Genomic DNA, 15,858 nt, shown 5'->3' with positions numbered 1-15,858 from the left:
TATAGCCCAACATTTGCCTCACAACTAAAGTTGCATAAATAACTCTAAATTAAGATAGGAGGACCTGTTTCTTTGTTAAATGCTCAACACAGACTAGCTGCATGTGCGCCCTCCCTCAGAAATTGTTTGGAGAAAACATCCTTTCTATTTTATTCAACTATGTTCAATTGTATTCTTCATACTATAAAATAATACAAAATAATGCCATGGAATTGTAAGTAAATCTTGCCTACACTAGTTCATTTTGCCGACCAAAGCCATATGGCATAGCCAGATCAGGGCCTAACATAAGGGCACTCAGAGTATGCTATTCTGTTCTTCTGAAATAGACTACATTTCATTAATATCATGTTTCTTTAGACCTGTCTAAAATAAATAATGGATTTATTTTGTTATGGTGTAGGCTATATTAAATGGACTTAAACTTTTTTAAATGTAGATGTTCCAAAGGTCTGCATTAGTGACTTGTAGGCTATGCGTGGAAGCCAGGAGATGCAGATATTTACTTGACAATCACCAGCTGACAAGATGTCATGACCGCCATAGCCCTAGTTCTGACAGTGTAATCTTGTGAGATCATGGTTTATTTCGCCAGAATACAGAAAACGTAGGGAGATTTTGTGTTGCCTCCTTCAACAACCAGTTTTGTCTACAACTACCAAGGCTGCCATCCCTCCTAACACACATCATCATCTTCACACCGACATAAACAGAGCTCTCTCAATGCCTCGGGCTCATCTCTGTATACAAAACACATCAAATGGTCTTCTCCATTGCTGTCGTAAATGTTCTACAAAAGAGACCCATTTTGTGTCTGCTATCAATGAATATACTGATGTTTACTGTATAATCATGCTTACTGCCATTTTGTCAAACAGCAACATTAGGGTCAGTGTATGTGATGGAGCCGTCCTAGTCCGACTCAGGATTCTTTTGGGTCCGAGTCCTCCAGCGAACAAGGCCCTTGCCTCACTAATCCAACAACCGTTCCCATTCCCGTTGTCTTGGCAACACACTCACAAACTCACAATGAAAACCATCTTAAATGTTGATTGCCCTTTCCTCCTATATCCCCTTAACTAGAGGTCGACCGATTATGATTTTTCGACGCCGATACCGATTATTGGAGGACCAAAAAAGCCGATACCGATTAATCGGGCCGATTTTTAAAAATGTATTTGTAATAATGACAATTACAACAATACTGAATGAACACTTATTTTAACTTAATATAATACATAAATAAAATCCATTTAGCCTCAAGTAAATAATGAAACATGTTCAATTTGGTTTAAATATTGCAAAAACAAAGTGTTGGAGAAGAAAGTAAAAGTGCAATATGTGCTATGTAAGAAAGCTAACGTTTCAGTTCCTTTCTCAGAACATTAGGAACATATGAAAGCTGGTGGTTCCTTTTAACATGGGTCTTCAATATTCCAAGGTAAGAAGTTTTAGGTTGTAGTTATTATAGGAATTATAGGACTATTTCCCTCTATACCATTTGTATTTCATTAACCTTTGACTATTGGATGTTCTTATAGGCACTTTAGTATTGCCAGAGTAACAGTATAGCTTCCGTCCCTCTCCTTGCTTCTCTCTGGGCTCGAACCAGCAACACAATGACAATTAGCGTGCACTAACTAGCTATCCATTTCACTTCGGTTACACGAGCCTCATCTCAGGAGTTGATAAGCTTGAAGTCATAAACAGCGCAATGCTTGACGCACAACAAAGAGCTGCTGTCAAAACGCACGAAAGTGCTGTTTGAATGAATGTTTACGCGCCTGCTTCTGCCTACCACCGCTCAGTCACATACTTAGATACTTGTATACTCAGTCAGATTATATGCAACGCAGGACACGCTAGATAATATCTAGTAATATCATCAACCATGTGTAGTTAACTAGTGATTATGATTGATTGTTTTTTATAAGATAAGTTTAATGCTAGCTAGCAACCTACCTTGGCTTACTGCATTCGCATAACAGGCATAACAGTCTCCTTGTGGAGTGCAAAGAGAGAGAGAAGGTCGTTATTGCGTTGGACAAGTTAACTGTAAGGTTGCAAGATTGGATCCTCCGAGCTGACAAGGTGAAAATCTGTCTTCTGCCTCTGAACAAGGCAGTTAACCCACCGTTCCTATGCCGTCATTGAAAATGTTCTTTAACTGCCGTGCCTAGTTAAATAAAGGTATATAAACAAATATATAAAAAAAGTATTTTTTTTTTTTTTTTAATCGGCAGATCGGCGCCCAAAAATTTCCGATTGTTATGAAAACGGCCCTAATTAATCGGCCATTCCGATTAAGCGGTCGACCTCTACCCTTAACAGGGCCACCCTCCCGCAGCAACAAGAAAAAAGCATTAATGCCCTGGTTTTAGGACATCCTCCTGAGTGAGTTCGGGAGATGGAGGTATGAGGTTGCCATTCACATCAGCAAACCAGACATCAACAGAAACTGTCCAACTGACTTTCTCTTGACTGTGGGACAGTAGCAGTAGACCTATGGGGTTTACTCAACGCCTTGTCTTGTGAGTTTATGCAGGCTGTTAGGTGTATGCAGGCTTTGGTCCACTTCGAGCCGAGCATTAGCCTATAACACCTGTTTTTACTAATCGTTGAGACTAGGTTTTGCAGGGGCAAAATCCCCCCCCACACAGCTCAGAGGGACAAGGAGCAAAAATAAACTGTCATGGTGTCTCCCTATAGCTATGTAGTAGTTTGTGACAATACCACACAACCCTGTGAAAATAGAGATAAAAAGCATTCTCTGGGGCCATTAATCCAGTTGGATTAATGTCAATTGACTGTTTTTTGATGTATTGAGCGAAGGGCAGATGGATAGGGAATCAGTCAAAGGGCTGACGGTGAACACAACACTGTCAAAGCCAAATGGACTGATATAGGCCCCATCTTCTAGAGAGAAGCCACTGGGGGAACAGTCACTTTGCTGTGCCACAAGGGGAAGGGCTCAGATACATTAGCAGTCCAAAAGGCCAGCCCCCACTCCCCATCGATGATGAAAGGGGTTTCAGTGTAATTTCTGAAGTGAATTAGATTAAAGAGACAGGGAATAAGAGAGAGCATGCTTGAGCTTATTCTCAGGGTGCAGATGAAAATCAAACAGTTCCAAAACTGCCGTCACTGGCAGCAGCTAAATATATATAAAGCACCCAATATAGAGCTCTTTAAAATTCCCATCCCAATTTCCACAAATGTAGGTAATCAATAAAGGTCAATCTAAGGGCACTGGAGTCATGCTCCACTACACATCGATTCCCCATGACAGTACCCAAGTCACCTACTGAGTCTTAAACAGGATAGATTAGGCTACACAGCCTGAGGCATCATATTGAATAAATGTCCTTTTCTTTTCAAGATTATATTGTTCTAAATTATTGTTGTTTCCAAGTGGCACGTAATACACAATACAAAACCAATAACTTACCCATGGGTACGGCCTAGGTTTCATGAGGTGCTTTCTTCTTACTCACCAACATAAAATGATCTACAGTATATCTGATGCTCAGTCTGTACCAAGAACATGTGATATAAGCATGGCTATACAGTCAGGCAGTGAATATACAGTAGCACTCGAGAGACCGGGCTCTCTACATCTTAATGGAAACATTCCATAGTACTTTCACACGCACTTAGTCCTGAAGCATTGCCCTGGTGGAATGGATCTGAAGGATCCATCTAAATATTTCCTTTCCGGGGGGACGGATCAGACCATTGTGAAGCAGAAGAGGGCTCCATGGAAAATGCCATGAATAACTACTACTACTACTACTATTAACTACTAACTATTAACTATTAACGTATTTATCGACCTGGCCAAGGCTTTTGATTCTATCAAATCACCACGTTCTTATTGGCAGACTCAACAGCCTTGGCTTCTCAAATGATTGCCTCGCCGAGTTTAGCAACTACTTCGCTGATAGGAGTTTAGTGTGTCAAATCGAAGGGCCTGTTGTCCGAACATCTGGCACTCTCTATGGGGGTGCCACATGGTTAAATTCTCGGGCCGACTCACTTCTCTGTATACATTAATGATGTCACTCTTGCTACTGGTGATTCAATGATCCACCTCTATGCAGACGACACCATTCTGTATACTTCTGGCCCCTCTTTGGACACTGTGTTAACTAACCTCCAGACGAGCTTCAATGCCATACAACTCTCCTTCCGTGGCCTCCAACTTCTCTTAAAAATGTAATTAAAACTAAATGCAAGCTATTCAATCGATCACTTAGAATACGTGGACAACTACAATTACCTAGGTGTCTAGTTAGACTGTAAACTCTCCTTCCAGACTCACATTAAGCATCTCCAATACAAAATTAAATCTAGAATCAGCTTCCTATTTCGCAACAAAACCTCCTTCACTCATGCTGCCAAACATACCCTCGTAAAACTGAACATCCTACCGATTCTCGATTTCGGCGATGTCATCTATAAAATAGCCTCCAACACTCTACTCAACAAATTGGATGCAGTCTATCACAGTGCCATCCGTTTTGTCAAAGCCCCATATACTACCCACCACTGCGACCTGTACACTCTCGTAGGTTGGCCCTCGCTTCATACTCGTCGCCAAACCCACTGGCTACAGGTTATCTACAAGTCTCTGCTAGGTAAAGCCCTGCCTTATCTCAGCTCACTGGTCACCATAGCAGCACCCACTCGTAGCATGCGCAAAAGCCAATTCCTCCTTTGGTCGCCTTTCCTTCCAGTTCTCTGCTGCCAATGACTGGAACGAACTGCAAAAATCTCTGAAGCTGGAGACTACACAGGCAAATACACAGGGTGTGCTTACAACATTGTCAGTGACATAACTTAGTCTTGTATTTAGTGTCTAGTAGGGCTGGGCGATATGGCCTGAAAATCATCTCAAACTTATTCACAATATACATCCTCGTTTTTTAAATGTTCTCTCTAAATAAGCTTTGTTGTACAATTCACTAATGATGAATACCTTATTGTAGTAGGCATTATAGAAAATAAACACAGGTCTCAAACAAATCTCTGAACAAAAATATAAAACACAATATGCAACTATTTCAATTTCAAGTTACAGTTCATATAAGGAAATCAGTCAATAGACAATTAATTACCCACCCTCCCTCAGACGATCCCGCAGGTGAAGCAGCCGTATTTGGAGGTTCTGGGGCGTGGTTACACATGGTCTGCAGTTGCGAGACTGGTTGCCAAATTCTATGAAACGACGTTGGAGGCGAATTATGGTAGCGAAGTGAACAATCAATTCTCTGGCAACAGCTTTGGTGGACATTCCTGCAGTCAGCATGCCCTACTAGACACCGCACACTCTTTCAACTTGAGACTTCTGTGGTATTGTGTTGTTTGATAAAACTGCCATTTTTTTAGTGGTCTTTTGTCCCCAGCACAAGGTGCACCTATGTAATGATCATGATGTTTAATCAGCTTCTTGATATGCCACATCTGTCAGGTCGATGGATTATCTTGGCAAAGGAGAAATGCTCATTAACAGGGATGTAAACAAATTTGTACACAAAATTATACTTCAGCTCATGAAACATGGGACCAACACGTTACATGTTCCGTTTATATTTTTGTTCATTATATTTCAAGTTTAGCCAACACAGATTGATTTGCTAGCTAACAAAGTATAACATTTTAATTGTTAAGAACACACCCCTTCAGTCTGTCTCCAGCTAGCCTGTCCATGATGTTGATATATCACCCAGGCCTTGCTCCATCGATAGTCCTATTTTGGAAATGTCCTTTGATGTTCTTCTAAGTTGTTTTGCCACGAGCCTATTGCTTGCTTGACATGCATGGGTTGTTAGAGAAATACAGGCCATCACTAGTTATTTGCGATCGAGCATACAATATCATCTTCCTCAAAAATTGGAAATGTGCGAGTCTGCCAAAACTAGCCTACCTGTTCACAATACCAGTAGTATGCTAAACTTTGGTGGCACAGAAAAAAAAGGACAATCTGAGTCTGGTAAAATAATCAGTGTTATTGTGTAGGCTTTGAAGTAGGTGTATGTAGCAGCCTAATTTGTATTTGTTCAATGTCTCAATTAATTTCATAAACTACATTTTTTTTTTTACCTTTATTTAACCAGGCAAGTCAGTTAAGAACAAATTCTTATTTTCAATGACGGCCTGGGAACAGTGGGTTAACTGCCTGTTCAGAGGCAGAACGACAGATTTGTACCTTGTCAGCTCGGGGGTTTGAACTCACAACCTTCCGGTTACTAGTCCAACGCTCTAACCACTAGGCTACCCTGCCGCCCCGGCACATTAGATAAACAGTGCATTCGGAAAGTATTCAGACCCCTTGACTTTTTCCATATTTTGTTACGTTACAGCCGTATTCTGAAATTGATTATTTCCCCCCCTTATCAATCTACACACAATAACCCATAATGACAAAGCAAAAACAGGTTGACATTTTTGCAAATGTATAAAATACAAAAAAAAAAGAAATATCACATTTACATAAGCATTCAGACCCTTTACTCAGTACTTTGTTGAAGCACCTTTGGCAGCGATTACAGTCTCAAGTCTTCTTGGGTATGACGCTACAAGCTTGGCACACCTGTATTTGGGGAGTTTCTCCCATTCTTCTCTGCAGATTCTCTCAAGATGTCAGGTTGAATGGGCAGTGTTGCTGCACAGCTATTTTCAGATCTCTCCAGTCTTTTTACCCACAGAGTAACAGCCCTGGTGCACTCTGTCTCTCATTCTATTCTTTATTTTTCTATGCTTATTCAAATTAAGGGTGAGAAGAGGTGAGGAACACCTGATGCTGTGCTGACTTCTCTCACTTGGATGCTCTCCAGCCCAGTTGTGTTTCATGGCCTCTGAACTACCTTCCCCTGAAAAGTTGCCCCTGATCATAGATCTAGGATTGTACACAATCCCAATTGAACTCCCACTCCCACAATATCAATTTTATATAAATTACTTGTTACACTGAACAAAAATATAAACATGTAAAGTGTTGGTCCCATGTTTCATGAGCTGAAATAAAATACCCCAGAAATGTTCCATATGCACAAAAAGCTTCTTTCAAATTTTGCACACAAATTTGTCTAAAATCTCTGTTCGTGAGCATTTCTCCTTTGCCTAAATAATCCATCCACCTGACAGGTGTGCCGTCAAGAAGCTGATTAAACAGCATGATCATTACTCAGGTGCACCTTGTGCTGGGGACAAAAGGTCCCTCAAATGTGCACAACACAAGGACACAGAAGTCTCAAGTTGAGGGAGTGTGCAATTGGCAGGAATGTCCACCAGAGAATTGATTGCTCATTTCTCTACCATAAGCCGCCTCCAACAATTTTATTCCGAGAATTTGTCAGTATGTCCTACCGGCCAACCGCTGACCATGTGCATGGCATCATGTGGGTGAGCGATTTTCTGATGTCAGCGTTGTGAACAGAGTGCCCAATGGTGGTGGTTGGGGTTATGTTATGATTTGTTGTTAAATGTTACCAATTTTAATACATTTATTTTATGTGAACATGTATTGTTTTTCTTACATTTAAATTTAATATCTGCTTTGTGTTTTCCTTTTAGCCATGGGGGAAAAAAAAAAAGAAAAGAAAAAATCACAGAATCGTCCCAGATTGTTGTTTTGGTTTCATGTGTCTTTGGCTATCATATTATACTAACCAAACTGCAAACAGCCTACTTCCTTTATAGCAAGGCATGGTTAAAAGGAATCAATCCAACCAACAAGATCAATCAAAAAGCACTCGGAAGGATCGCTCATCTGCTGCTGTATGTCAATCAAATGTATTTATAAAGCCTTTTTACATCAGCAGATGTCACAAAGTGCTTACACAGATACCCAGCCTAAAACCCCAAAGAGCAAGCAATGCAGATGTAGACGCACGGTGCCTAGGTAAAACTCCCGAGAAAGGCAGGAAGAAACCTAGAGTGGAATCAGGCTCTGAGGGGTGGCCAGTCCTATTCTGGCTGTGCCTGGTGGAGATAAGAGTACATAGCAATTAAGGCCAGATTGTTCTTCAAGATGTTCAAAGATGACCAGCAAGGTGAAATAATAATTACAGTGGTTATAGAGGGTGCAATAGGTCAGCACCTCAGGAGTAAATGTCAGTTGGCTCTTTGTAGCGGAGCATTCAGAGGTCGAGACAGCAGGTGTGGTAAAGAGACTACCTGTAAGAGGATGGCAACCTCACAGGCAAGATCTTTATGGGATGGCATTTTCCCCAGTTGTCACACAATAATGAACAGCTCAGGTTGTCATGTCAACAGGTTCCCCTTTGGATAGTTCTAATAACCTGGAGGTGCAGTTGTGAAATTGATAATCCACAGTGAAGATGAGCCTACCAAGTGCCTCGAACCTATCCTGTTAGATTCCTCACCTGCTAATTCTCTAGGCTCACCAGCCACAAAAGTAACAAACCAGTAATTTTGTATTTATTTTAAGAAATAAAAAAATACAGCCTTTACTCCATAGACCTAAGCATCGGATTGCTCACAGGTAAAGCTAGTGATAGTCTATTTTTCCAGGGTAAATACAAAAGGTTAACAAATAATGATATAATTTTCACCTCCCACTAAGATCCCAGTCATTGCAGGGTTATAATCCTTCTAGCTCGGTAGCTATAGTGAGAATGTCATTAGATACGTTCTTATCACCTTCAGATACATCCGTCGCGAGATTAGCCTCATTGTCTCGGGTCAATAACACAGGATCAAAGCCAACTGATTGAAGTTAGCTAGTTTGGATACGAGATAGCTAATCTTAGTAACAAAGATAAAAGTTAATTAAATGAAAATGCCGAGTACAGTAGGACATCGGTCCTCGAATACGAACTGAAGGTGTGCGACACAGGAAGCGATGAACAACAACATATTTCCGCATTATACTGATTGTCAATCAACAGGACTCGTGCCTCGAAACAATGTCAGATAATTAATTGGGCTGTAGGTTGGTAGCCTTCTGGCTAGCTATTAAAGTACCCAATGGCAGATAGCTTAACGTTAACGGAAAGTAAACAGTAGCTACATGAACGTTAATGACATTCCAGTGTGAGAAAACAAAACAGATAAACGAGTCACGTAAATTGCCAGATTGGTTTTACAAGTGTGATATTGCCAAACTATCTAGTTTTCTTCACCACAATAACCAACGAAACTGGATTAGTAATTATTAGTTAGCCAACCCCATTCGTAAGGAAATCCACCTGTAAAGAGTGCATGCCCCCCCCGGCTAGCGACGCGACTGGGTAACTAGCTAACGCGTTTGTTCGTGACCACACACACACTAGCCAACTGCTACCTTTATAGCTACAGTGATAACGAGTGTCGTTAGACTTCACTTACCATACAATGGTGTCGATTTAGTTTCTCATTTGATATATAGTCCGAAAATTGTTAAATCCACCAACGTTTTAAACTGTATAAATTCGCTGGCCGACAAGGTTTGTTTCTTCCAAGCATCCACTTAGATTACACCTAGCTAGCTAGCTGGCTAGCTAATCAGTCAGACGCATTCTTTCGCGAGACCAATCCCCTCAAAAGTTGTTTACTGTTCAGAGTTTGCGTCTCGCTGAAAAAGTGTCCAGTCAGACAATACATACACAAAATGCGATTACTAAAATAAAACGGGGGAAATAGTTATCAAAAATAATAATTGTATTTGGGTGAATTTTTAAAAACGAACATTAAAACTAAAAAGGAATCCAAAATGTCGACAACAGCCAAGGAAATACAGAAGGCAAAAAAAAAACATCCGCCAAAGCAGAATCCTTTCTTCAGAAGAACGCCGCACCCAAATGTTTTCAGTCCTAATCTCTTGTTATTTTTGTCATTCAAAAATGTATTCATACATCTCCTCTGTAGCAAGAACACAGAGTTGGCCACAGTCTACGGAGCCAACACCAGTGTATGCGGCTGTATCGTTGGCCCAGTACGGCGACAACCTTGCATCTGAGTGCACTTACCTGATAGGCATGTTAATATAACCAATGAAAATTGTGTTTGCCGTGTGTAAATTATGTTCACCAATACGGTTTGTGGAGAGGTAGGACATATTTTAGTTGATTATTTTCTGCTATATTGATACTCACAATTATTTGGAAGGTTATTTTAACAACAGAAAATAATGTACATTTGGTATTGTGTGAACAAGACTTGTTTTAGCTCCAGTGACGTGAAATAGGATACATTCACTCACAGTGGAATAATCTCTATTGGGCATCCTCTCGCCAAGCCTCCTTCTCAAAACCCATTGGAGGAGAAGATTAGAGGGGCGGGACCTCTGTCTTTCTCATCCAATGGGTTATGAGAAGGAGGAGCTGAGAGGACACGATAAGATTTCAAATGAGATTATCCCAGAATAAAGTTATGGTGATGATGGAATGTCACAAGAATAATTTGACGCATGATCTTGATTTTCCTCCCTTCCTTGACGTAATCACTGATACCATTTCAATAGATTGAAGTAATGATACACTGCCTAGCTTTCATCAATCGTTTATAGGGTCACATCAGTGATAGCTTCAAGAGAGGAAGGAGGGAATGATGTAAGGAAATGGAAAAAGATCTTGGGCTGCTTTCTGATATTTTTTTCCCACTAATTGGCATTTTGACCAATTTCATTAATAGACCAATTAGTGAAAAAAACATCAGAATCGGGCTGCCTGTCTGAACACAGCCATATTGGAACAGGGCCTTGTGAATAAATTATAATCTCCTCTTGTAAAGGTGTCCCGCCTGTGAAGATGAAGGCTGACACGTCTATACACCAAATGTTGTCTACTAGACCTAGTGCCTAGAAGGACTGGGATCATCCAAAACATTTGGTTAAATAAATTACTCCCAAATACAACAGAGCGACTGAAGACCATCAATGTAGCTACAAGTGCAATAGCATATACTGAATTTTAAAGAATATTAACAGCATTTGAAATAGTATGATTTCTACATCACCTCCTGGGCAAATTACATTACGAGAGAGGATTCTGTCACGATGTTCCAGTCTAGCCTACCCTAGCCTATTGGAAACCTAGTAGAAACCAATTTCCAAGACCGAGATTACATTTACCTCTGGACTGAAAAGCATGCCCAATTGAGAATCTCAATTGAAGTGCTTTTTAGTTGAGGAATAGGCTTCATCTGGGTCTGGACCCTGGAAACTGGCCCAAATATACAGTCAGTGTAATGTGATGATGTATGATGTTTTGTCTCCCTCTTGTGGACACACAAATCACAATTGAGGTATGTCCAAGTATTGTCATCTTTTTGAGATACTGTACCTTTTCACATTGACTAATTAAAAATGATCATACTTTTGCAGTTGCCTTTTCTGTTCCCAGCTTTGCCAATATATGAGACTATATAGTCATCAAATATTAAGGTAGGACAGAATTTCTCACACAAAAACAAGCCCTCTCATGTGAGGGAACACTCCTCCCACCTTACTACAAAATCAAATCAAATGTTATTGCGAGTGTAGCGAAATGTGCAGCAGTATCTAACAGGTAATATCTAACAATTCCACAACAAAGCCTAATACCTAACACATTCAACAACAAAACCTAATACACACAATCTAGTATAGGAATGGGATAAGAATATATAACTATAAAATATATGGATGAGCAGTGACAGAGTGGCTAAGATGCAATAGGTAGTAAAAAATAAATAGTGAAGGATACAGTATACACTATATACGTATGAGATGTGTAATGCGAGATATGTAGACCTTCTTAAAGTGGCATTATTAAAGTGACTGGTGTTCCATTTATTAAAATGGCCAATGATATCAAGTCTGTAGGTAGGTAGCCGCCTCTCTGTGCTAGTGGTGGCTGTTTAACAATCTGATGGCCTTGAGATAGAAGCTGTTTTTCAATCTCTCTGTCCCAGCTCTAAAGCACCTGTACTGACTTCACCTTCTGGATGGAAGCGGGGTGAACAGGTAGTGGCTCGGGTGGTTATTGTCCTTGATGATCTTTTTTGCCTTCATGTGACATTGGGTATTGTAGGTGTCCTGGAGGGCAGGTAGTTTGCCCCCGTTGATGCATTGTGCAGACCACACCACCCTCTGGAGAGCCTTTCGGTTGTGGGCGGTGCAGTTGCCTTACCAGGCGATGATACAGCCCGACAGGATGCTCTCAATTGTGCACCTGTAAAAGTTAGTGAGGGTTGTCAGTGACAAGCCAAATTTTTTCAGCCTTCTGAGGTTGAAGAGGCAATGTTGCGCCTTCTTCACCACACTGTCTGTGTGCGTGGACCATTTCAGTTTGTCGGTGATATGAACACCGAGGAACTTAAAACTTTCCACCTTCTCCACTGCTGTCCTGTCGATGTGGATAGGGGAGTGCTCCCTTTGCTGTTTCCTGAAGTCCACAATCATCTCTTTTGTTATGCTGACATTGAGTGAGAGGTTATTTTCGTGACCCCACACTGAGGGCCCTCACCTCCTCCCTGTAGGCTGTCTCGTAGTTGTTGGTAATCAAGCCTACCACTGTTGTGTCACCTGCAAACTTGATGATTGAGTTGACGACGTGCATAGCCATGCAGTCGTGGCTGAACAAGGAGTACAGGAGGGGGCTGAGAAAGCACCCTAGTGCGGCCCCAGTGTTGAGGATCAGCGAAGTGGAGATGTGTCCTACCGTCACCACCTGGGGGCGGCCCGTCAGGAAGTTGCACAGGGCAGGGTCGAGACCCAGGGTCTCAAGCGTAATGATGAGTTTGGAGGGTACTATGGTGTTGAATGCTGAGCTGTTGTAAATGACCAGCATTCTTACATAGGTATTCCTCTTGTCCAGATGGGATAAGGCAGTGTGCAGTGTGTGGACCTATTGGAGCGGTAAGCAAATTGAAGTGGGTCTAGGGTGACAGTTAGGGAGGTGGTCATATGATCCTTGACTAGTCTCTCAAAGCACTTCATGATGACAGAAGTGAGTGCTACAGAGCGATAGTCATTTAGTTAGCTTTCTTGGGAACAGTAACAATGGTGGCCTTCTTGAAGCATGTGGGGACAGCAGACTGGGAAAGGGATTGATTGAATATATCTGTAAACACACCAGCCAGCTGGTCAGCGCATGCTCTGAGGACGCAGCTAGGGATGCCGTCTGGGCCGGCAGCCTTGCGAGGGTTAACACGTTTAAATATTTTACTCACGTTGGCCACGGAGAAGGAGAGCCCACAGTCTTTGGTAGCGGGCCGCGTCGATGGCACTGTTTTATCCTCAAAACGTGCTAAGAAGTTGTTTAATTTGTCTGGAAGCAAGACGTCGATGTCCACGACGGGGCTGGTTTTCCTTTTTGTAATCTGTGATTGTCTGTCGACCCTGTCACATACGTCTTGTGTTTGAGCCGGTGAACTGCGACTCTACTTCGTCTCTATACTGACACTTTGCTTGTTTGATTGCCTTATGAGGGAATAACTACTCTGTTTGTATTCGGTCATATTTCCAGTCGCCTTGCCATGATTGAATGCGGTGGAATGTGCTTTCAGCTTTGCGTGAATGCTGCCATCAATCCATGGATTCTGATTAGGGAAGGTTTTAATAGTCACAGTGGGTACAACATCTCCTATACACTTCCTTATAAACTCACTCACCGAGTAAGTGTTACCATAAATGTTATTATCTGAGCCTACCCGGAACATATCCAGCCCACGTGATCGAAACAATCTTGAAGTGTGGAATCCGATTGGTCAGACCAGCGTTGGATAGACCTAAGCATGTGCACTTTCTGTTTAAGTTTCTGTCTGTCTGTAGTTCCTTGACGGCCGCCTTGGTATCCGCTTGCGGGGGGATATACACGGCTGTGATGATAACCAAGGAGTTTTCTTGGGAGATAATACGATCGGCATTTGATTGTGAGGAATTCTAGGTCAGGTGAACAAAACGACTTGAGTTCTTGTATGTTGTTACAATTACAGCATGAGTCATTAATCATGAAACATACACCCCCACCCTTCTTCTTACCGGAGAGATGTTTATTCTTGTCGGCGCGATGCACTAAAAATCCCGTTGGCTGTATGGACTCCGACAGCATGTCCCCTGCTAGCCATGGTTCCGTGAAACAGAGTATATTGCAATCCCGGATATCTCTTTGGAAAGCAACTCTTGGCCAGATTTCGTTGACTTTTGCTAACTAGGGACGGGACATTAGTGAGTAATATACACGAGAGCGGTGGGTGGTCTCCGGCATTGTTTTGGGTCGGCCTCTGGAATCAGTTCAAATGCCCTGGGAGGTGCAGACAAAGGATCCACTTTGGGAAAGTCGGATTCCTGGTCATGGTGCTGGTTGTGCTGGTAAATTGATGTTTCTCTGATATCAAATAATTCTAATAACACTTACGGTTTTCTGGGCTAACAATGTAATAAATAATACATTAAAAAAACGAAATACTACACATTTTCCTAAGGACTTGAATCGAAGCTGCCATCTCTTTCGGCACCATCTTGTATGGCACTTGAATTTTGATTTAACCTTTATTTAACTAGGGAAGTCAGTTAAAAACAAATTCTTATTTACAATGACAGCCTACCCGGCCAAACCCTCCCCTAACCCGGACGACACTGGGACAATTGTGTGACGCTCTATGGGATTCCCAATCACGGCCAGTTGTGATACAGCCTGGGATTGAACCAGGGACTGTAGTGATGCCTCTAGCACTGAGATTCAGTGCCTTAGACCGCACACCACTCGGGAGCTATAATGAGACATGGCAACTCCAATACAATAACAACCGATACAGTGCCTTCAGAAAGTATTGATACCCCTAGATTTATTCCACATTTTGTGTTACAGCATGAATTGAAAATGGATTAAAAATAATAATAATTCACCCATCTACACACAAGGCCCCATAATGACAAAGTGAAAACATGTTTTTAGAAATGGATTCATATTTATTGAATATTAAATACCAAAATATCTCATTTACATAAGTATTCAACATTTTGTAAAAGCACCTTTGGCAACAATTACAGTTGTGAGTCTTTTTGGGTAAGTCCAAGAGATTTCCACACCTAGATTGTGCACCATTTGACCATTATTCTTTTCAAAATTTGTCAAGCCATGTCAAATTGTTCGTTGATCATTGCTAGACAAATATTTTCAGGTCTTGCCATAGATTTAAGTAAATTGAAGTCAAAACAGTTAATCAGGAACATTCACTGTCTTCTTGGTAAGTAACTCCAGTGTAGATTTGGCCTTGTGTCTTAAATCAAATCAAATGTTATTTGTGACATGCGCCGAATACAGCAGGTGTAGACCTTACAGTGAAATGCTTACTTACAAGCCCTTAACAACAATGAGGTTTTAAGAAGAACTAGTTTTAAGAAAGTATTTACTAAAATAAACTGAAGTAAAAAATGATTAAATTTAAAAAAAAAAAGGTGAATTAATCTCCCAGTGTCTGGTGGAAAGCAGACTGAATGAGGTTTTACCAGTGCTGTGCCAGTGCTTGGCTCCATTCTGTTTATTTTTTTATCCTGAAAAACTCCCCAGTCATTAATGATTATAAGCATACCCATAACATTCAGCCACCACTATGCTTGAAAATATGGAGAGTGGTACTCAGTAACATGTTGTATTGGATTTGCCATAAACATAACACTTTGAATTCAGGAAATTCAATGTCTGCTTTTTGATTTTTACCCCTTTACCAATAGGTGCCCTTCTTTTTGAGGCATTGGAAAACCTCCCTGGTCTTTGTGGTTGAATCTGTGTTTGAAATGCACTGTTCGACTGAGGGACCTGTGGGGTAGTCAAGTGTGAGGTAGTCATGCAACTTATTTTGTTACACATTTTTACCCTTGAACTTACTTAGGCTTGCCATACCAAAGAGCTTTAATAATTATTGAATCAA

At 41.2% G+C, this 15,858-nt stretch overlaps 1 protein-coding gene across 2 annotated transcripts in view; it reads right to left on the bottom strand.

Moving 5' to 3' along the window:
- LOC135518061 (erbin-like) overlaps positions 1-9,942 on the bottom strand; it is a 115,917-nt gene extending 105,975 nt beyond the window's left edge. For both annotated transcript variants that reach the window (XM_064942908.1, XM_064942909.1), the window contains exon 1: positions 9,352-9,942. The gene's annotated coding sequence lies outside the window, so the exon portion shown is untranslated. The remainder of the gene's footprint in view (positions 1-9,351) is intronic.
- Between the last annotated feature and the right edge of the window lie 5,916 nt (positions 9,943-15,858).

The sequence above is a fragment of the Oncorhynchus masou genome, chromosome 28 (assembly GCF_036934945.1).
Source record: "Oncorhynchus masou masou isolate Uvic2021 chromosome 28, UVic_Omas_1.1, whole genome shotgun sequence".
In the NCBI taxonomy this organism is placed as follows: Eukaryota; Metazoa; Chordata; class Actinopteri; order Salmoniformes; family Salmonidae; genus Oncorhynchus; species Oncorhynchus masou.
The sequence above is the reverse complement of the archived record's forward strand: the minus strand, read 5'-3'. Positions and strand labels throughout refer to the sequence as shown.